The sequence below is a fragment of the Lissotriton helveticus genome, chromosome 3_1 (assembly GCF_964261635.1).
Source record: "Lissotriton helveticus chromosome 3_1, aLisHel1.1, whole genome shotgun sequence".
NCBI classification, from domain to species: domain Eukaryota; kingdom Metazoa; phylum Chordata; class Amphibia; order Caudata; family Salamandridae; genus Lissotriton; species Lissotriton helveticus.
This window is the reverse complement of record NC_136061.1, coordinates 1,756,053,117-1,756,077,628: the sequence shown is the minus strand read 5'-3', so window position 1 is coordinate 1,756,077,628 and position 24,512 is coordinate 1,756,053,117.

The following is a 24,512-nucleotide window of genomic DNA, read 5'->3' as shown; positions in this document are numbered from 1 at the left end:
GTAGTGAACCTACAATATCTATCTAAATATGTGTAGCAACACATGTAAATTGTTTGTCCTTTAAAAAATGGCACAATTAAAGCAGTCAGAATTGGGAGAAGTAGATTGAACAAGCTTCATTTAAATAAAAAACATTAACAGTATAGTAAACTACACCAATAACGTGCTCACTGATATGTCACAACCAAGAGTGCAGGATATGGAACAACATGTCACTGTAGAAGCTCTATGTGATATTGAAGAATCCAGAGTTATCTGCCACACAACCACATGAAGTACCATCCAGGAATAGATACACACCTTTATCACTCCCTGCTTTCGAAGATGTGCCAGATGAACCAACCACAGGCAGGGAATAAGGCCTAACATGTCAGAGAGGCGGACAGATGCGTCTCAGGGTGTTGCAGCACTTCTCGTAGTACTGGTGTTCCTCACATGGATGAGACATCTCAGTTGTTTGGGAGGAGGGTTATAGGCCTCTATACTTTCTGTACAGCGGCAGACAGCAAGAAGTCTGAAAAGCGTCAAACAACAAATGATGAGTATGAATCGTACGCCACGATTGATTGATGGCCAAGAAAGTTATAGGAAATTAGGGGAAGATGGGTAAAATATGATCAATCATAACTTTGATAAACTCACAGACTCAGTAGACAAACTCACTACAACAATACAACAACACCATAGAATGCAAAGATGTAGGCATCACCAGCATATGCTGTGGTTTGATGATTTGAGCCAATCAATCAACTGCCTGGCACAGGTGACTTCCACGCTATCCAGGTGCACTGTAAATATACAAACACAGATGGGTCACTGCTGTACAGATGTGGCATGTGGATTAGTTGCAGGTAACATCTGTTTTAGAAAATATGCAAATTAGTATTATATCTGGATCTGCAATTTTAGGGGTCAGTGTGAGTAGTCTCTCAGTGCCTGATGTTTCCACCCTTAGGCATAACTTTGACATACATCTACTGCAGATGTTAGTAAGGGAGGTAATGCTGATAACAGCCGTGCAAGCAGGTCAAGAAAGCATTGATGTGTTCATTGTTTTTCTTATATGCTACTTTTGAGTATTATGTCATAATAACAAATAATACATAGTTTAGGACAACATTGTGTCATTATACATTGTTTCAATGAAGAACATGTGACTATTATGATTCTGCAAAAAAAGGTATTTTTGAAGTTCAAAAGTATCACCGCATGAATTAACGGATTTATATACCGTCATTTCTTTTGATTTTCATGAAAAATAATTGTTCGTAATCTCTGCACGACGAGCTCTGCCCTCAGCAGAAGCTGATCCATCCTGCTGGGTTTGTAATTGTAGTACTCCTTCCTCGTTACAACGACTTGCGTTGGGGATTGTGCTGGATAGTGAATAGTTTAATTTACTATTCCAACTCCAGTCCCCGTGGATAGTAGGGAAGGTGTTGGATTGTAAATTAAACTATTACCTATCCTAGAGCGCCCCCCAGCGCAATTCGTTGTAATGACTTGCGTTGAAAAACCTGTGTTGTAAAGGCACTGCGTGGTAAAAGTTGCGTCATAAAGGATGTTTCCCTTTGTTTATCATTTTCTATAGGCTTAACAAGTAGAAAGCCATTTCAAAAAGCCCCTCTAGACAGTCTATTTTATATACCAGTGTGGCAGAACATATAGAAATCATGTGTGTATCCTGGAAATCGGGCTATAAAGTCTGTAATTATACAGGAGGTATCACACATAACCTCTATATTGAGGGAGAGAATATTCTAGCAGTTTCTGTAAATAAATTTGTTGACAGATGGCAATATGTGTACCATTAAGATATCCATTGGCACTAGGAAAATGTGCTATATGAAAAAATAATAGTTTGGTATGCTGTAAGTCCTGCTGAGATGCCGGAAAATCCATTCAATCATTAATTTTGGACAACATAATATCAATAAACCTATTGAAAAAATGTAAAATGCACTTTGGGACACTCCCCCTGCTACTGCTGTTACTCCCTGGTAACTTCCAGATGCTAAAATGTGTAGGCAACACATACCTGCACATGCGGTGGAACTGCATTGCTTCTGTCTGTGGGGGTCTGTAGCTCTGGATGTAAATCAGCAATTAAATTCAAAATTACCTGACTACTGAACCCGAATTACTCAAATATCTCCTTCTCCCTTTGATCAAACAGGGTTACCCTAACGCTCCTAAATCAGCATCCTCCTCGCCAGAACATACAAAGCCAGCATTGTGAAAGGGCCTAATGCATTTGGGGTCAATTTATATAGCTCACTCCTGGTTAACACCTGATTAGATTTGGTGCAATTGCATTTCCCAAAACTGCATTTTGCAAATAGTTGCAATTAGGAAATACTTCATATATAATAGCAATTGTAATTCACAATTTAAAAGTCCCTATTTGCGATTCCTTATTTGGAAATGCAAAAATAGCGATTTCCAAAAAGGATGGAATCGCAGTTTCGACTGATCGAATTGCCTTTCATACATGCAGAAAGGGGCTTTTGCATTCACAAATGGCCCAAAATAGTGATTAGGACAATTGGTGAATGCAAAAACATTTTGTACCTCTGGTCCAAAGTGATTACAATGTTTTTTTGGGGGGGGTTGAGGGAGGGAGGGGGTTACCTTCTAATTGTTAATATCCACAATACACACAAATATACAACTATGTGGCTGTTTACTAACTTTTATTTTTACTCAAACAATATATACAGCTTATCCCTGTGTATATAAGAATTAATTCAGGTCTATGTATGTGTACCTAGATATGTGTATTCCTTTGTATAACCATGTATAATGATCATGTTTATAAATAGATAGATATTCTTCAGTTCTGCTTAACAAATGCACATGTTACTTATGGTTCTATTATTCTTTGTTTAACATGTACATAGGACACTGCATAGATAAGTTCATTTTTTATCAAAGCTATTTATCTGCAATTGATTCACTATAGAATTACAAAATAATATATTATAAATTATAAAAACGAATAAATTAGCTTAAAGTACAGCAACTCTTGAAAGTTTGAGTTTATTAAATAGAACTAAATCTACATATATTACCTTCCTTATACATATATACCCTCCATGTACTTCTGTATCTCTATATTACTTTACTTCTAATTCAGCATATCCCATGCACTACTCTATATCTCACGCTATACCTCTCTCAATATATTCCCTACTTCCACTTTCTGATTTATCCCAAACTCACTGCAATACACTAGCCTGCTTCACATGCTATCCCTCTCTCAATATATCCTATTCCTCCACACTCTGACTCATCCCAAAACTCATTCCCCTACTATGATCCCCTAAAGAACCCTTTCTGGACTCTTACCTCCTCTAACCCTCAATGCATCATCTCAAACCTCTTTTACTATTTAGATCTGCCTATTTTAAAGGCAATGTGTAAAGTATTTACACATAACCAACAATAAAACAGTGTAAGCACTACAAAAGGACACCAGACCAGTTTAGAAAAATATCCAATATCTTTATATATTTAAGACAAGACCAAAACGATAAAAATCCACAATACAGTACTTAAAAATCCTCAATTATCAAAATATGCTTGAAAAATAGTTCCTTGATGTCCTTAGCTAAATCCGGGGATATCACAGCGTCGTAAGCAAACAAATCCGAACAGTTCTGGCTGACCACGGCATCGCGGGCCAGATCCGGTGTCGGGAAGACTGACAAACAGTACCTTTTAGAAATGCAGGGCTTTGGCGACCTCTCGTTGAGCTTCCGAAAGCACGGCGTCCGCAGCCATTGGTTCCGGAGGTCGGTGCAGGAGTCGTTGGGCCCTTGGAGTCACACGCATTTCAGATCGAACTCCCCTCAGTTGAACTCAGGAGCGCTGGCGTCAGCAGTCGTCGGGTGCTGCGGTGCAAAATGCAGCAGTGCAGAGTGTGGTGCCCTCAGGTTGCGGTGAGAGCAGCGGCTCGGTGACGGCATCAGATGGCGTCATCGTTGAGACCAGGGTTGTGGTGTGAGGTGAAGGCGGTGCTCATCGCGGTGCTGGCAGGTCACGGTGCAAGCAGCAGCGTCGTCTTGGCTGAAGTGCTGTCGGCTGATAAACTGGATGAGGGCGGTGCATCCGAGGCAGAGTGACCTCGAACCGCGGTGCATGCAGCGGCGTGGAGTGGTGTTGTCGGGGATACCAAGGTGTTATCGTGAAGCAAGGCGGTGCGGAGTGTGGTGCCCACAGGTCACGGTGCGACCAGCGGCTCGTTGCTGGCATCAGCAGGCGTCATCGGTGAGACCAGGGTCACGGTTCCGCATTGCGGCGGTGCCCTCTGCGGTGCCTTCAGGATATGGAGTCAGCAGCGGCGTCGTAGACAGTGTTGGGTTTCTTTTTCCTCTGTTGCAGCACAAAACACACAGACTCCAGTGCTGAGGGCAGAAGTGCTTGAAGTCTCTGCTGTTCCTGAGACTTCTTGAAAAGGGGGCAAGCCCTTGAAGAAACTCACAAAAGTAGATTGCAGAAAGGTCAGTCCAGTCCTTTCACTGCCCAAGACAGAAGCAGCCTCTGCAGGCCAACACAGCAAAACACACAGCAAAGTGATAGTCCCGCCTCACAGCTTCTCCAGCTCTTCTTCTTGGCAGTCTTCTTGATCCAAAAGAATTCTAAAATTCAGGGGTCTGGGCCCCAATATTTATATCCCCAAATCCTTTGACCTCTTAGGCAGAGAGTGTCTGTGCCCAGCCAGAATCAGTTCTGCCTTCTCTGGTGTGACTTCCTGGCAGGAGGTGGAGTCGGCATGGTCAGAGGTAGACCAGGCCGTTTGAGGTGCAAGGAAATCTCTTCCCCTTCCCCAGTTGCAGCTCAGGTCTAGTCAACCCTTTCCTGACCCACCTAGACTATCTGGAGCCACTCCTACTCCCCAGCCTTCTGTCATCCAAAACCCAGACAAGCAATCCATATTCCAGCAGAGGCACACGGGATGACTGAGCAAGAAAATATCTACTTTCTAAAAGTGCTATTTTCAAACACAGAGATCACCTTCACTAAGAGATGTATCTTTAGATTCTGAATTCAGGCATACTAAACTTTATTTTCCTTCCTAATTCCCTGGGCCAGTTATGTTTATAAGATGTTATAACCAAACTCCACATTCTGTACTATGGGGAACAGGTAGCCTTGCAATAGCGAGAAACGAAATTGGCCGTAATTCACTATCAGGACATGCCACACAGACCAGTGCATGTCCTGCCTTTCACATACACTGTACCCGGCCCACAGTGGTACCTTGGGCCTACCTTAGGGGTGGCTGACATGTAAGAAAAGGGAAGCTGAGGGACTGGCAAGTGTGTGCACTGGCCAAGTCGACATGGCAGTTACAAACTGTGCGCAGACTCCGCAATGGCTTGTCTGAGTTACCTTTTACAGGCCGTTCGTGTGGGTGGCACAATCCCGTGCTACAGCCCACCAACAGCATTTGATTCACAGGCCCTGGCACATAAATCAAACAGGCTAATCATGGAAACAGCAATCCATAACACATTTTACCACAGGAGCACTTGCACTTTACCACTAATTAGCAGTGAGAAAAGTGTCCAGAAACATTAAGCCAGCACAAACAGAGTCACAACCGGGAGGTAAAAAAAGGAAAAAACTCAGAGGGAAACATGCCAAAAGATGCCAAGTCTAGCACCAACTAACAGACTCACATGTCCCCCGCTCAAAATTAATTTCTTATTTCCCTATACTAATTCCCCACTTATCATGTTTGGGTTCCGGAGTAGTGTGCTACCGTCGAAAAGGGCTTCGTACTCTCATCAGGGGTAGCAAGCGCATATAACTGCAAACCCTTCTCCTGTCTATCCCTCCACATTGCTTTTTCAATCAAAATAACAAACTCACATATCCACCCCTCAAATTAATTTCATATCTCCCTATACCAATTCACCACTTATCCTTTTTGGGTTCTAGAGCAGTGTGCTATTCGACGAAAAGTGCTTTGACGCCTCGTCAGGGGTAGTAAGTGCTATCTAAATGCAATTACAATCAACACCGACAAACCAACCGTAAACCCCAACAAATTGTCCTTTTGAACATATCCTATTTGTGAGGGTAAAAGCCTGCCACTCCTGATCAGGTACTTCAGAAATGGGATTTTATGCATAGGATGCTTTGAACCTAAGCATACGTAAATTCATGTGTGACACCTTCAGCCAGTCCTGGCGTTCTAATCAACAACACAGTGTGTGATGTGATTTCTGAACCCATGCTTACAATGTTAGAAACCAGGCTTTGAATTCCAGAATTAAATATGGTTTTGGCTAGACAACATTGAGGGTATAGATACATAACTCATCCCCTTAAAACGATTGTTTTGGTAGTTGGAGTCCTTGAACTTTTGGCAGGGGACTATAGAGCTCAAGTTCTAGCCAAAGATTTCCTTAAATTTGTGGAAGTCGATAGACAAAGATGGATGCTTTGCAAACCGTAAATCTTTTATATGTAGGATAGAATTTGAGAACATTTAGTTTATAAAGCTATTTCCAGAGATCTAAACACAAAGTAAAATGTGATTGTCAATATTTGGAGATTCGTGGGATATTCCGAGGTAACCACCATGCTCTGTTAAACGGACGTCTTATGGATGTTTCATAGCCAAAATAGTGGAACTATTGATGCTTTGTCCAGGAAGAGGTGCTCACTTGCAATCCAAGAGAGATGAAAAGGACCTTTGAGCAAAATTTAACATGTAGAGTGGACTCGTGGCATGGACCTCTGTGCTGCTACAGAAACAAACTGCTTATAAAGCGTGTGGTTACCCATGCAAGTACCATAAGACATGGGAAGTCTGTTGAGATCGTGACTATTAATTTATGAGCAATGATTGCAGGTGGGAATACTCCTTGAACGACCATCTTTGCCTGTTCGGTGTCATATGCTATGCTGTGTTTTTTCACTTTTGTCTTCATATGTTGATTTTCCTTTTTTTTTTATTGACAACTCATGAGGGCACAAGAAAAAAGGACATAATAATACAACAGTTAATTTGGGCAATATGGCAGAATAAACATACAAACAATTCATAATGCAGATTTAAATTTGAATGGAATCAAAACAAAAGTTAATATTCCACGAAGGCGGGATGTTGCAGAGTATTCAAATACAGCTACCCCATATTCTTTCAAATTTAATTAATGATCGTAAACCTCTAAGTTTGGCAAGGGCTAACTCCATATTAAATATTTTGTTTACTAATGACCACCATTCCATAATGTGCAGGGGTTCAGGGGAGATCCATGCTCTAGGTACAGTTAGTTTTGCACAAGATAGTAGTATCGTAACCAAAGCTTGCTGTGGTAAAGTAACAGAATGTATATCTAACAATACTATTAGGGCCGTAAGAGAGAGTGAATTTATCCATTTAATTTTCACTACCTTGTCAAATGCAGACCAGAATTCGCTCAAAACCGGACAAGAAAACAGCATGTGTTCGAGATCTGCTGCTACTAAGTCACATTTGGGACATTTAGTGCGATCACTAAAAGATATATTAGAGGCCCATTTAGAAATCTTTTCAGGTGTATAATATAGCATACATGTAGTTTTAAATTGTTGTAATCTTAAACTAGAAGATTGTACAAGTCTGTTAATATTAGAAAAAGAAGCAGCTATCTGAGTTGAGGTTATGTTCAAGCTCATCCTAGTGCTCCATTTCTCCGCTAATTTTAGACAATCATTCGTTTTATAAGTACTAAGGCACCCATAGCCTTCGCTAATTAAAGCTTTATTCTTAGGTGAATATAGACAGTTTCAGATTTCAGAATCAGAGATTTCATATAATTTAGTCTTACGTATTAAGAAATCATGTATTTGAATATACTTAAATCTCATTGACTCTGTTAAAGTATATAAGATTTTAAGTGTCTCAAAATCTAAAAGAACTTGGGTGCCATATAAATCCCCCAGTGTGTTAATACCTTGAACAGACCATGTATGAGCCATACCGTCATTAAAGATTCCAGGAAAGCCCGGATTTCCCCAAAGCCGTAATTTAGGATGAAAGAAAGAAGTTTTACAAAATGCCATAATATTAAACCATATCTTGGCAGCATCTCTGGCAGTCCATATGTTGATTTCCATAGGAAAATTATTTAGACATAAAGCAACATGTCTGTGTTTTGGATGCATTATAGGGCACATTTATCAAGAAATCACACAGCTCAGCAAGCCACCTTGCTGCGTGACAGGGAAAGGCCAGGTATGCCCTGTATTTCACATTATACAGCTCATTCCTTTCTTTTCCTTGCACTGGCAGACAGTGTGCTGCCTAGCGCCAACGCAGACACACTTGCACTATGGTGCAAGGGTGTCTGTGTTATATGCAGGATTGGTTTAGTGCAGGAAGGGCAATTCCCTGAACAAAAGCAACATGATGAGTCATTTCCCTCTTTCTATGTATGCAGCACACATAGAAAGAGTAAAAAATGAGGAGAAATAAAGTTATTTCTCCTCACTATGCCTCCCCTGGAGAGGCGTAGCATGTGACGCATTCCCAGGTCTACTAGTAATGGTAAATCTGAGAATGTGCCAAAATCCATGGCTGTTGCGTGGGAACACCCACTCTCCACATGTGGAACCCCTGCCTGGAGCAGAGTAACGCAACACACTTATTCGCGTTGCGTTACGTTACTATAGATTTATCCAGCCACTTAGGGCCAGGCAAGGTAGCCTTGCGTGGCTTGATAAATCTAACTTAGTAGTTGCGGCGCTATTCTGCCCCTTTGCGTGGCACAAGGGCAAGGCAACTCTTTGATAAATTTGCCCCTAAATGTTAGGACAGAGTGCAATTCAGTCCTCAAGCCAAGTACTGGGAAGCTGGTAAACAAATTAATTGTATTGTGTTCTATTGGCATTCATATAGCGCTTACTACCCCAGGCTAAGCACTGACTCACTTTCCTGCTACTCGAGGGTACCCAGTATAAGGCATCAGGCACATGCAGAGACAGGGTTATTCATGTTTTTCCGAAATAGATGCAAACATATCATACAAGTTTGTGTATGTAATTAGTGGCATTCATTTCCATAGATTGCTTATGTGTACTGGCTCATTAATCCCAATTTTAGGAAACTTGTCCTGGATGCTAACCATGGGTACCCACTGTTAGCTGCTAGTCACTGAAAGAGACAAGGAACATTTATGTTTCTCCAGTTTTGTGGCATGCAAATTAAAAAGACTCTCATGGTATTTTCGAGCAGCCGGTCTTATTGCTTCCTGGTCATGGAGGTTGGGTATGAAAGCAGACAGGTTAATTAGTGGTTGGGAACATTGGCATGGATGTTATTTGTCAAAGCTGTTCCTATTGAGGCTAGGCCGACCAAGGCACATTCTTACCACATTCATTGGTTAGATTGTTGTGTGGTAACCAAGGTGGGTGGCTTTCGTCACGCAATATGTGGCACAGGACTTGATTACTGTGTAAAGTATGCAGATCAGAGCTGTGAAAAGCATATCCGTGTTAAGTGACAAATTACACCACATTAAAATCCCATAATCCTATGAATGTAATGATTTTTTTCCTGAGCTGGCAAGTTTGGTAACCTTGGTTTGTTTTATTGTGGAAACCGAGGCCCTGGAGTTGGAATCAGTAACTAATATGGCTTTTTTAGGGCAGTTCCGAAGGTATACGAGTGATATGTCAGATTATAAGCCTGGATTATTTGCAGTCACAAAAAATGCATAGCTGGTGCTACGACACCACAGAGCTAAAAAATGACATTCGCCACACATCTATATAGTTATGGTACAGATCTGAAACTAATAGTTTATAAATAATATTACCGGAGTTTGGAATTCTAAATGTATGATTCTGTCCATTGGGGAAGTCGAGCATTTTTCGTTGACTTTTCCAGTGAGAAAACTAAGGGGCATATTATCAAGGGGGTTTATCTCCGCTTTTTTGGCTTTAAAAGCCAAGAAAGCGGAGATAAAATTATCTCCCTATTACCTAGCTGTCACTAACACCAGTTAGCGACAGCTAGTAGGAGATAGCGACCATCTTGGGCCCGCTTTGCATGTCAGTGATATTTATCACTAATGACATGCAAAGTGGGCGTGCCAAGATGTTAGCGACTGGAAACAGTCGCTAACATCGCTATCTCCTATTACCAACTTTTGGAGATATTCGCGCTAAGCGCGAATATCTCCAAAAGCTAACACCTGCCCCTGAGCAGTTCTTAGCCATGTTATCCAATGGTAGGTGGATAACATGGCTAAGAGCATTAGCTCGGTAATGCATGAATATCGCTGACTTTTCAGCAATATTCATGCATTTCGGCCGATTTTTATCGCTTAGGAGATAAACCTTGATAATAGCAAGGTTCCTAAGCAATAAAAATTGCCGCAGCTCGGCGATAAAAATATTGCCGCTAAGCCAACACAGCGATAATTATCGCTAGTTGTTGGTAATATGCCCCTTGGTGCCAGAACCCTAAGCAGAGTGGCTGTTATTTTTTTATAATTATTCTAAAACTTTACTAGAATAGTGGTAAAAAAATGCATTTTTAGCTGAAGTTATCTGGTATGAGTATGAATTATGGACCACACAGCCAGCGGAGAATACTAGAGGAGTTTAAAAATCCTGAGACAACAGGTCTAACGAGTTTTAATACCAATAGTGTTCTGATAATGTATTCATGTACTTTTTGGTGATTACTTTGGCACTATATGCCACTTGTAAGCCACATCAAAGTGCACCAGTGGGAAGGGCTGAGTGGAAGACTGGATGGGAGCCTTCACAACTGTGAGGCGTCCCATTGCTCTCCCCGTGTGGTAGGCTGCCCCGCGACAAGAGACGAGTCTACCTCCAGTGTCGAGAAATGTAGTCATAATCTCCAGGTTCCTTTTGTCTTTATATCTATGGCATTGCAGTCAAGTGTGCATGTCCTGTTACAGGGATGGGCAGAGGAAAAGAATGGTTATCAGCTTTGATGGTCCTGTTGTCTTGGGCCAGGATTTAACTACTTTACCTGCTTCTAGGACACATACTCATAGGATATTGCCTTTGACTCTCTTTTTATTGTTATTAGTGGCAGCCAGACCAGGTAAGAGCAGTGGGGCGGTGAGGCAGGGTGGGGGCGGGTAGGGGCAGGGAAGTTTACTGATGAAATGATAGGTAACATTTAATTAAATAACTAAAACCATTGACCTTGCGCTTGCCGCATTGCCGACTTCGCCCCACCTCGCCCATCCCAGTCTCACCGCTCTTACCTCTGTCGGCCGCCACTGATTCTTATTGAATGAAGTTGTTGCAGTTCTGATATCTGGCACTAATCTCAAGGTATAAGCCTGTCTATTTTGAAGGAGCCACTCACTCAACTTTTCGAGAAGCTCATTGTTGTCCTCTTTGTAGGTCATTTATATACGAACAAAAGTATCCCCAACACTTTCAAGAACCTGGGGTACTGCAATATACTATGAAAAACAATGGTTCACGCGGGCATCAGTCCCAACAGAACAGCGATGACTCTCTAGTAGTTGAAGACAATACATGATCAATTTATTACGCAAAGGAAGAAACAGACAGGTAATCAATACCGAATAGCAATTAATGTATTCATTGCATACTTTCATTAATCTAATGCTTTAGATTAATGAAAGTATGCAATGAATAAACTACTTACTATACAGTATTGATTACCTGCCTGTTTCTTCTTTGCCGTAGTAAATTGATCATGTATTGTCTTCAACTACTGAAGAGACATCGCTGTTCTGTTAGGACTGGAGGCCTTTGTAGGTCATGAACAGCATCTTCAAGTGATTATGTGTTCTATATGGAGCCAATGTATAGAACACAACACTGCTTCTATATAGTCGGATCTCAGACCTAATACTTTTCTTGCTGGTGAGTATTGCACCAACTGAAGTTGTTTTAAGAAATTTTTCTGGAGGCTGTCTTGTACTAGTGCAGCGGAGAGTATATGAGGGCACTCATCGGGTCTACCTTGTGCTGGAAGAGGAGTAAGCGTATGACTTTGCTATATGAGGTCCAAGATGACTCCCGGATTTCTGAATTTGGTGTTTGTTAAGGGAAGGAAGCTGAGTGTTGCTGGCCAATGAAATTGTATTTTGCCTGGGATTAGTTTACAGAATGGAAGAACAGTGGGTTCTGATCCACTGCAGCGCTGCTCTCCCTTATCCTTTCCCTTCATGTGAGTGTAGCAGGTGGAGCTGTTTGTGTCAAACCATGATCTGGGTGTCATCAGCATCTGTTAACCAGAGGAGTCTTGTCCAGGGCCAATATTTCTACCAGTAGAGCGGGCTCTCCGTGTCCAGCTTTCATTTTCAGTTCCGTCATTAGTAGGCGCTGCCATGTTTTTCAGAATAGTAAACTCTGTGCTGTACCTTTTGACACCTGCCGTGTATGTGGATTTTCCTTGAAAAGGGCCGCTATGTTCTGGTTAGTCCTGTTTGGAAGCTATTTAAACGTTCAGTAGGCCGGCGTGTATGAAGTAACGTTGGTGCCTTCCAGCACACAAGTGTTGTGTAATGCTTGTGAAGATATGGTTTGGAGTGGTCGTCAAGCGTACCTCTGGCTGTTGGTTGTGAGGTCCCTTTTCCAGAAGATGTTTGATGGGAGTATAGAAATGATCCATCCAGAATTGTGAGGTAATCTGAAAGGCCTTCCAATTTAATTCCATTTTGTAATATCAAGATGTGGCCACCTGTTTAAATTCGTCCATTCACTAGTTGTACGAACCACAAGTTAGACATGTTATTGACAAAGTGATGGACAGATTAATTTAATGGCGAGCAGGGCTTCTGGCTCGCCGTAGATTTGCCTGTCTGCGGTTCCAACAAATGGCCACATTGCTTCCATTCGGCTTCAAATCACTACAGTATCACCTAAGACAGACATAACACGATTCATCACTATTGAGACAAATGGATAATTCACTTCCCATCCTTTGGTTAATGAGCGGCAAGAGGCTGATTGTGCAAGTTATTTCTGCAATTTGGGCTGTTCATCAATCCTTAAATCTTACATTCATGGATGGTTATTCAACAATCTCTAGGGGAGGAAATTCCTATCAGACATCAGGGGCTATGGACTGACCAATCTTCTTTATAGATGGCCTCAGATGCACACACTGGTTCCCACACACACATCACAAGCACAGTTTGGCTGGTACACCTAGTATGTCCAGTGGCGTAGAAAACAAGGTGGTCCCCCTGCAAGGTACATGGAAGGCACCCCTCCAGGCTCAATCAAGAGCTCTCTAGCCAGGGTACTGTACAGAGGGAGCCCCCTGGAGCTTGGCCCCCCCCACACCGTGGGGGCTGTGCGGGCCTATGTTATGCCACTGAGTATGTCCAACATGGATCCCTCCCTCACATTCATCCCAGCTGCTTTGATCTGGACTGGAGCCTTGCTGACCACTGCAAGTCTCCATGATACCTTCATGGATCCTTCCTACCATGTGACTGAATTACAATGGTGACCTCCTCAACTACACCACCACTACCATACCCGACCCACCAACGGCTCTTACATTAACAACAGGCACAATCTGCCCTTGTGCTCTTATTTCCCAGGGCATCCCTGCCCGCAAGGTGCACTAAATGACCTGAGGAGATAAAGGTGACTCCCATTTGGCCATGTTCATCCCTGAAAGGGCTGGGAGCCAAATCCCTTACACCTGAACCCTATCAATGTAGACCGTGTGAGATCCCAGGTCACCATGACTATCTTTATCACTTCCCCACTCTCTCCCAGGCATCTCAAACAAGTATGGAACAGTCACAGCTTCTCCAATCAGGTTCCTTACTTAGCGAACTAACTTGTTCACTTTATTCCGAGCATTTAAGTGAGTTCTACAAATACTTTAGCGCCTGACCATAAACTGCATTTGAGTGAACCGTGCAAGTTTATTCACTCCCTACAAAAATCTGCACTTGTATGACTCATGCAAATGTGTTTGCTGCCCACCATCATCATCTGCATTCAGCATTTGGGTGAATTTTACGTATACATTTGCGCCCTACAATAATCTACACCTATATGTTCTCCGAAACCATATTTGCTCTCCATCACAATCTGCATTTCAGTAACTTGTGCAAGAATACTTGTTCCTTAAATTGTACCAGAATTCCTTTCATCGCTTGCTCCTTGAACAAATTCTACACTTCGACACATTGTGCAAATATATTTCCAAGATAATTCATTCATTCATTGATGTCCAGCAGATGTCTTTGTTTGATTCCCACTGCCGCATTTACAAGTAGAGTTGATAAGGTACTATTTACTAAGTGCTATTTTTGCTCTAGGTGTTAGTGAAGTGCTCTATTACAAACAAATGTCATATTCAGGTGATTATTATAACTTTACCTTTGAATTTCATTATTGGTGATATTTTGGGATATAATGTTGAATTGTTTTCCTTAATTCATATTTGAACTGTGAGTGCTTAGCAATTCTCTAATGATAACGTGCTCCGATGTAACATTGTTATAAACTAATTCCGAACGTGTACTCCTGGAAGTGAGAATAGACGGGACAGCTTGATCTATAAAATGAATGCTGGTATCGCCATTTTTTTTGCACTGCTTTGATGTGATTGAGATTTCAGCTTTGGAAGTGTTTTACTAATTATGTGCACTCTAAGCTTGTCTTAAATCTTTGAATCCAAGTCAGATTAAATCTCCCGCTATCAGAGCTACATGCTGATTACGGTAAAGTGGGTGAAAGTTCTGCATTCCTGGAGAACCAGTCATTCATTGGTCAATTAGCCTGACAGCCTCCTGTGCAAGATATACCTCCCTTCTCACTTCCCCCATCTGGGGGAAGCTGCCCGCCGTTCCCACAGTGACGTGCGTGACCACGTCATTCCTGTCTGTCCACTAGCCTCCTTAAACTCACATTACCCCTAAGATGTTTCCTTGGAGCCGCCCCCTAAACCACGAGAGAGCAGAAACATGGCTGCATCGTCCCAACACGCTGCAACCTTCATCTGCTCCTACAGAAAAATACTTATGCATCAGCTTTAAGTCAGGGGCGGCTCTCCCTAATGGCGGAGGAGCGCCGCCCCACTCGTCAAAGTCAGTAACAGAAACATAAAATGATAATGAAACAGTGACTGGCTCTGACAGCCATGCAGGGCGGGGCTGAGCCTTGACAGGCAGGTGGTGGGCACTCAGAAGTGCGCATGTATGTCTTACTGGCTGTCCTAGGCTGCCCAAACATACATGCGCACTTCTATTTCTCCAACTCAGCTGTGTGCATAGCCGGGGTGGAAAAAAGCCGTAGCTATGCAGCAGTGTCTGAGCAGCAGATCAGGTCGCTCAGACCACTCCTGGTGCTGCTCTCCCAGCAGGAGAGCAGTGCCAGGATTGGCTGAGCAGCCTCTGCCTTCTTAGAGGCTCCTGGGAGAGCTCTCAGGCGATCGTTGGAGGCTGCAGCAAATGTATGTTATTTAAAATGATTATTTTCCCTGTACCTCCCTACCCCCCGCCCGCCAATCCACAGCCACCCACCTTCCTGTTGTGGCGCCCGCCACTGGCTTTAAGGCCATAGTCACGCAAAACCAGTGGTGGCTGGGAGGGAACGGTGGCTGGGGGGTACTTGAGGGGGGAGGTTAGGAGGAAAAAAAAAACTTACCGGGTCGTTGCCATCGCCATATGCCCCCTCTCATCCAGCAGGAACCCGGAAGGACACAGCTTCCCAGAATCCCCTAACAAATCACAATGCTGCCTCACAGCAGTGTTGTGATTGGTCTGTACTTCAGTGCTCAGAGAGGGACTGGGAGGGTGGGCATGTTCCCCACCCAGGCTGTAGAATACAGCCTGTTGAGAACATGCAAAGTGAGCATGATGATTTGGCTGGCACGAGACGGCTGGCCAAACCGTCATGTGCACTTAAGATGCAGCCACGAATCCTCCTCCGGCCTCGACATCAGGGGAGGCCGGCCCACCCTGCCCTAACAACCTGGCTGCACCAGTACTAAAAATAAAATGATAACATTCCGTTATTATCATTGTATCTTTACTTTACACTGCTTTAAAGAAGTGGGGCGACACTCCTCCGCCTTAGCGGAGGAGCAGCCCCTGCACAAAACGCAAATTACATATTTCATAAACTCTCAATCACAGCTCGCATCTGTACACCTCATAGTAACAAAATGGCGGACACTAAAAAGAGAAAAAAGAAGCCACGCCCTCCTGCGCTCCCACATTTTTGAGACCCTGTACATTGTGTACACTTGTCATAGTGGTGTAACCTGTGCAGCCTTTACTCTTGTAGTTGTCTACCGATTGTCGTGTAACCCGTGTGTACTGACATGCATCTCTCAGGTGTCTACAATGCATTTGCTGCTCTGCATGGCTATGCAGAGGCAATTGTGGATGGAAAGAAGGGTATCCTCCAATTGGAAAGAGTAAATTGTAGGGTTCTGACCTGTAGGATCCTTTGGTCAATCAATGGATCACTTGCTGATGACATCTCTGTAGTCTCCATATCACAGATTTGAATCCTTCTAAGGCCAACTCAGCCTTTTATGTTTGAGGTCGATACACCAGTACCATCAAGCACCTAGTTTTTGCAGTGCCCAGATATTAACCAAATTTAAACACAAAGTATCATTATGTATTAAGCTGCGCCCTAAGCCCTCATATTTGCTACGTCTCATATAGAAGTCTCTTGGTTATACCTCTTAGGTCACCCTCTTCTGGAGACCTCATGCTTGTCCTTCCCACTAAAAGCGCTCTTCGCCGCTCCACACAACGATATTGTGGGGACCCTGGTGTTAGAACATGAGTGATCTGGACCCCGAGGGCATATTGCTGTTTGTTATGTTATTTAAATTTATAATGCGCACAAATCACCCCAGGAGGGGTATCTTGGCGCAATACAACTAATATAGAGAAGAAGACAGATTAGGCAACAAATAATGATGTTTTAAGAAGTTTTCTAAATATATAATGGTCCACTCATTGACGTATGTGAAATGGAAGCTTATTCCAGAGCAAGGAGCCATGTAAGAGAAGGATCTGCCTCCAGAACGAGATTTGAAGATGCGAGGTACCGTAAGCAAGGCTTTATCACTGGATTTCAGGCTCTACCTGGGCAGCATCGTAGAAGTTTAGAGGAGAGGTAGCTCGGTGCCCTACCATGCAAGGACTTATGAGTTAGGCAGCAAACCTTGAAATTGATTCTTTTGTGAATCAGTAACCAATGTAATTAAAGACACTTGACATATTCTGCAAGATGTGAGATGCACCAGAACATAGCGTTTCAGTAGGAACACATTCCTTCTTAGGGTTAGAGCTTCCAGGCAGTCTGGATAACATTTAAGATTGCTAGAAGAGAAACTTTATTCCATGGAGTGACACTCACACCCATTGAGTGAGATGTGCAATGTCTATTTTCTGAGGTGCTCTGGACAGTATTTATGCTTCAAGCCGACAGGCCATATCACAGAAGAACTGATACAAAATACACTCACATCTGGCTTGTTTAATCCAGGGCAGTGGTGGTACTCTCTTAAATATGGGCTGATGAAGCTCCTACCATGTTATATAAGGATATTGTAAGCCACCGAGGAGTAAGGTGGCCAAATAGATAAATGAAGTCAAAAGCTGAATTACCGTAGAAGCTCATACAACCTTAAGGTGACTTGAAATATAAACGTTATATTTGGTAGGGGGTATTTTATTCCTTACAATATATGATCCGTCAGCCCTCCCCTCTTCACTCTCCCATTAAATGTTAAAAAATTGCTCCCCATGCAAGGACGGTATGAGGTGCAGGTGTGCAGAACAACTATAAAATGTCTACTGCAACATCTAGCTTTATGCAAACATATTTGCTTGAATGTTTTACAGAGGGCTCTTGCCAGGATGGCCCTTGGAGTCCTGTGCAACATACATGAAAACAGTGTAGGCCAGAAATGTAACAATTAACAATAAACAAATAAGCTAAGAACTTAAGAAAAACAATAAAGTTAAAGGAAAAAATCGTGTTAAAGAGTGAGCTTCTGCGATACAAAAGGGGATGATGGACGGAGCGTTTGAACAAATCAAACACTCACCCCCAGTCAACTGATCTGGGTTTAATCCATCACCATTCTTTAGCTCACTCCGCCACCCCAGTTCAGACATGGCCATATGCAAATCAGTCTGACCCTGTGCCTCATGGGAACAGTCCAGCCCGAACTGCCAAGCCATATCTTCCCTTGACCGGAAACAAGCATCCTGGGACCGGTTTCGGATTCATAATCCTCATCAGCCAGGCTATCTTGAATCCAGAGGCAAAGTGAGCAAGGGACTCACGTCTGAGCATATCCTGCCACACTTAGGGCGAACAAAGCGATACAAAAGGGGATGATGGACGAGTGAGCTTCTGACAGTACTTTGTTAGCCAGGTCTGATAGCGCTTCAGAACTAAAGCCCGGTAATCCAGGCACCCCGTTATAGTCTGGGCCTGAAATTAGAGCAGAGCACAAACTTGGGTTGGCATGATTGAAATTATGATGTTACATTTTCTAGCCCTCCCTCCCTTGCATCCTGCCCAAATAGCTAACACCCTATAATCTTCAAGGGAAATGAGAGGGCGCACCCTTTAGGTGACTGTGTAGTACTGCGTATCTGTCCACATGGGGCAAGACCAGGACTTCTAACTGGTGGAAGAATACAATATAAATGAATGTTTAAATATGGTAGTTGGTATTTTATTTCTTATAATATATAATCCGTTAAAAAGAATAGACAGGCAGGTTTTGACAGTGTGATCCGTCAAAGAAAGTTTTAAATCCAGGACTCTAGCACAAAGCTCAGTGATTCGGGTGGGGTGAGGGGGGGAGGACTCCACAGTGAAGAGCCTCCTACCCTGTAGCCAGCAGAGAGGGCCAAGAAGGAATCAGTAAACATTCTGTCTTGGAAGTCGTGGAGACATTACACTGAAGGCACCATGACTGTATCTAGACTTTCATTTCGGGAAAACTAACCCCTCTGATGATGGAAATCTAGAGACGACAACACTCTGAGGAATAACCAAGTATGGGAGTCCTCAGTATACTGATGAATGTAGACCCTACACTGGCCATGCCGAAGAATGTAGACCCAGCCACTGGCCATGCTGATGAATGTAGACCCTACCACTGGCCATGCTGATGAATGTAGACCCTACCACTGGCCATGCTGATGAATGTAGACCCAGCCACTGGCCATGCTGATGAATGTAGACCCTACCACTGGCCATGCCGAAGAATGTAGACCCAGCCACTGGCCATGCTGATGAATGTAGACCCTAACACTGGCCATGCTGATGAAAGTATATACCCTACCACTGGCCATGCTGATGAATGTAGACCCTACCACTGGCCATGCTGATGAATGTAGACCCTACCACTGGCCATGCTGATGAATGTATACCCTACCACTGGCCATGCTGATGAATGTAGACCCTACACTGGCCATGCAGATGAATGTAGTCCCTTCCACTGGCCATGCTGATGAATGTAAACCCTACCGCTGGCCATGCTGATGAATGTAGGCCCTACCACTGTCCATGGTGATGGATATAGACCCTACAACTGGCCATACTGATGGATTTAGACCGTAACTGGCCATGCCGATGAATGTATACCCTAACACTGGCCATGCTGATGAATGTAGACCCTACACTGGCCATGCCGAAGAATGTAGACCCAGCCACTGGCCATGCTGATGAATGTAGACCCTACCACTGGCCATGCTGATGAATGTAGACCCAGCCACTGGCCATGCTGATGAATGTAGACCCTACCACTGGCCATGCTGATGAATGTAGACCCTACCACTGGCCATGCTGATGAATGTAGACCCTACCACTGGCCATGCTGATGAATGTAGACCCTACCACTGGCCATGCTGATGAATGTATACCCTACCACTGGCCATGCTGATGAATGTAGACCCTACACTGGCCATGCAGATGAATGTAGTCCCTTCCACTGGCCATGCTGATGAATGTAAACCCTACCGCTGGCCATGCTGATGAATGTAGGCCCTACCACTGTCCATGGTGATGGATATAGACCCTACAACTGGCCATACTGATGGATTTAGACCGTAACTGGCCATGCCGATGAATGTATACCCTAACACTGGCCATGCTGATGAATGTAGACCCTACCATTGGCGATGCTGATGATTGTAGACCCTACCATACCACCTCCATGCGGATGATTATAGACCCTACCAATGGCCATGCTGATGATCATAGACCCTACCACAGGCCATACTGACGAATGTAGACCCTACCACTGGCCATGCTGATGAATATAGACCCTACCACTGATGATTATAGACTCTACAACTGATTAATATAGACCATACCACTAATGAATATAGACCCTATCACTGGCCATACTAATGAATGTAAACCCTATCACTGACCATGCTGATGACGATAGACCCTATAACTGGTCATGCTGATGAATGTAGACCCTACCACTGGCCATTCTGATGACGATAGACCCTACCAATGGCCATGCTGATGAATGTAGACCCTATCTGGCCATGCTTATGAATGTAGACCCTACCACTGGCCATGCTGATGACGGTAGTCCCTACCAAAGGCCATGCTGAAGAATGTAGACTCTACCACTGGCCATGCTGACGAACTTAGACCCTACCACTGGCTATCCTGAATAATATAGACCCTACCACTGGCCATGCTGATTGATGTAGACCCTACCACTGGCCATGCTGATGATGATAGACCCTACCAATGGCCATGGTGAAGAATGTAGACCCTACCACTGGCCATGCTGAATGATCTAGACCCTACCACTGCCCATGCTGATGATAATAGACCCTACCAATGGCCATGCTGAAGAATGTAGACCCTACCACTCGCCATGGCGATGAATCTGGACACTACCAATAGCCATGCTGAAGAATATAGACCCTTCCACTGGCCATGCTGTTGAAAGTAGACCCTACCACAGGCCAAGCTGATGAATATAGACCCTACCACTGGCCATGCTGACAAATGTAGACCCTACCACTGGCCACCACATCGCCCCACGGCTCAAGGTACAGACTACAAATGACGGGTGCACTATCAACCCCCGGGACGCCCTACACACAGCGGGAAAGGAAGGTCTACACTTGTGGATGTACTGTCTACAGCCAGAAGAGGAAGGGTAATATCAACCAAGGACCCAGTACTCTAAACCCATATGGGCTGCCATGATGGACGCAGGGTCAACAGTGTCAAAGGCAGATGAGAGACCCAGAGGCGCAAGCAGGCAGGTGTGATAAGAGACTGCAGCGAGGAGGTGGCTGTCCAACACATGAAGAGTGCTGTCTCTGTGCTGTTTAGGTCAAAAGCTTCAATCCTAGCATTCTAAAAAAATGGCAAGAATCCAATTGCAACATCACTGCCTTCTGAATCATTCCTCTAAAAATGGGAAGCTACTGATAAGGTGGTTTACTGATCTTCCATTATGAAACAGCAGTTACCGCACCCATCAGAATTAGATCCGTAGGAACACTGCATATCTGTTTAGTTTCGCCCAGAAATGTCAGTTGTCGTACCCAGCCAAAATCCCCAAGTGACGCACTAGGGAAAATGACAAACTACACCCAGCAAGTCCTCATTTTTCTGGGCAACCTCAGACTTACACTTATAAGTCCCATTAAGTCTCCCATGGTATTAGAAACTCTTGTGGGGGTTGAGGTGGGCGAATTTAAGAAGCCCAAATGAGGGCCTTTAAAGTTGGCTTGTGGTTTAAAATGGTAGGTTACAGGCTTACAGACTCCTGCTCTCCTGCATCAATATGTAAATATATCACCATAAGTATATTCTAATCAGCCAATGTTTAGAAATGTTCATTTTTATGTAACTGTAACATTTGAAAGGTTCCATGGAAAACTTTCCAATTCCTCAGAGCTCTCTGGGGAGATTGATGTTTTTCAACTTTTACATGAGTATCATGGCTTTGATGACAGTTTTTATACAGGAAAAAGTCTGTTTTCATTTTCCCTCCTGCATACTAATGGTGCAAAACGTAAATCTGAAGAGATAATTCTGCATACATTTTCCAGCTTGGTAGATTATGAACATGTCCCTCTAAATGAAATGAGTTGTTCACAGAGTAGGACTGGGACAAAAATTAGGACCGGGCACCAAAATAAAAGTGCTCTCCCTCCTTAGCGAATCAGGTAGGTCACAATGTGGCACGTTTGCAACTAGGGCTGTTTTGAACTTATAAAGAGACATTTTACAGATGTTTTAAAAGGTATGCATGTATTTGTGCTTGCTTCAGGCACTTTTTGTGATAATATGAGGGAAATGAACAGTAAACACCTGCCCACCAGACCATAAACAGACCCACAACCCAGCCCACACGCTGACCTATCAGACCAGCCCCTCAGACATTGCATGATTGCCCTATATGCCAACCTGGCCCTGGTTGTTCACAATGCGCAGACAAAATTCATGGATAAGGGGAAATTTAAACTGTTGATATTCACAAACTTTGGAAGCTTCTGCAAAATCAGGAGCTTGGTTATACCTTTGCCTGTGAAAAAACAATTTAGTGTATACCATTTAGTGGTAATGAATTTAAACGAAACTGCGGGCCAGATCTATTAAGGTTTTATGTTGACCTTGTTGCGTGGCGCAATCATGGCACAAAACATAAGTGAGGCTTATCAAGCCATGAAAGGCCACCTTGAGTGGCCCTGGGTGGTGTGGATGGAGCGTGGGTGTTCCCACACATCCACTCATAGATTTTGGCGCATTCCCAGATTTGCCATGCGTGAAAGACCTGGGAATGCATCAAAATGCTATGCCTCTCCGAATGAGGCATAAGGAGGAGAAAGATCTTTATTCCTCCTAGTTTTTCCTCTTTCTACGTGTACTGCATTGTGCAGCACACATAGAAAGAGGAAAATGCGTCTGAGGGTTTTTTTTGTGCACAAAAGAACAAACGCAAACACCGTTGCATCATGACACAAGGGTGCCTGAGAAAAGTGTGCCAGCGATAGGAAAGGACCGCAATTCACTGTATGATGTTAAATACTTGCATACCTGCCCTTTCACTTTCACGCAGCAGAGGAATGGGACTTGCCGTGCTCATCGATAGAAGAAAAGGGAGCTAAGAAGAAAATAATCTGTTTGATTTTTGATGTAACAATGGGGCATATTACCAACAACTAGCGATAATTATCACTGTGTTGGCTTAGCGGGAATATTTACATCGCCGCCCTTCACCTGTTTTTATCGCTGAGATAACTTGCTATTAGCAAGGTTTATATCAAAAGCGATAAAAATCAGGCGAAATGCGTGAATATCGCTGTCAATACAGCGATATTCACGCATTAGCGTGACAATGCTCTTAGCCATGTTATCCACCTCCCATTGGATAACATGGCTAAGAACTGGTCATGCCAGGCTTTAGCTTTTGGATATATCTGCGCTTAGCGCGAATATTTCCAAAACTACGCCTGTGTTGATCATAGGCGATAGCGATGTTAGCGACTGTTTACAGTCGCTAACATTTTGGCACGCCCATTTTGCATGTCATTAGCGATAATTATCGCTGACATTCAAAGTGGGCCCCTAAAATGCCCGCTATCGCCTACAAGCTGTCGCTAACTGGTGTCAGCGACAGCTTGGTAATAGGGCGATAAAATTATCGCCGCATTAGCGGGAAAAAGTCCCGCTAAAGCTGCAATAATGGCCCTTGGTAATATGCCCCTCCATGTCTTCGGCTCAGGAAGCAGTTTTTTATAGTGTCTAATTGCTTTAGCATTTGGCTCTGACGCAACTAAACTGATATACAGTTGACAGTTACCACAGAGAAGCGATGTCATTTTCGGTATTTGCATAGGGACATTAGATGCATACTTGTATACAGGTGTTGCAGCATTCAGTGCATTTTATTGCAACCCAAGTTATTTTTACGGTGCACTCAGCAAACTGCACTGTCTGTTGGCGCTGTAAATTACAGCTTACTCTTGTTACTAACTTCAGCAAAGCGCACGTTTAAATCTCACTCTGGTGAAAAGCCACAGTTCAAATCCGTGACCTGCCGATTTGGCATTTCTACAGTAGGCGCTTTACCCGCTCAGCAGTGGAGGCCTGGAGCAGACACATTTTTTCACGGACAATCAAAATATTGAAATGTTTTAGTACCATTAAGGCTGCTGCTTAATTTTCATAATTAATTAATTAATTTATGGCAGAATAAATCTCTCATATCCAATGTTTAAATCGGTAATGTAGGAAGATGTGGAATGGTTGCATTTAATTCAGTAAAATGTTAGGGTATCATTTTTTTAGGAACATTCAAAGGGGCAGATTTACTACTTCTGGCGCATCTCTGCTAATCAGCAGGGATGCGCCAGAAGAGTTGTGATGCATCTGCCCACCCATGCGCCGCCATTGATGCGCCGCATTACGCACCCTGGCGCACGGGTGGACAGATGCGTGTCGCATCCCCCGTCGGAAAGGCGGCGCATTGCTGGAGTTGCGTCGCAAGCACGACGCAG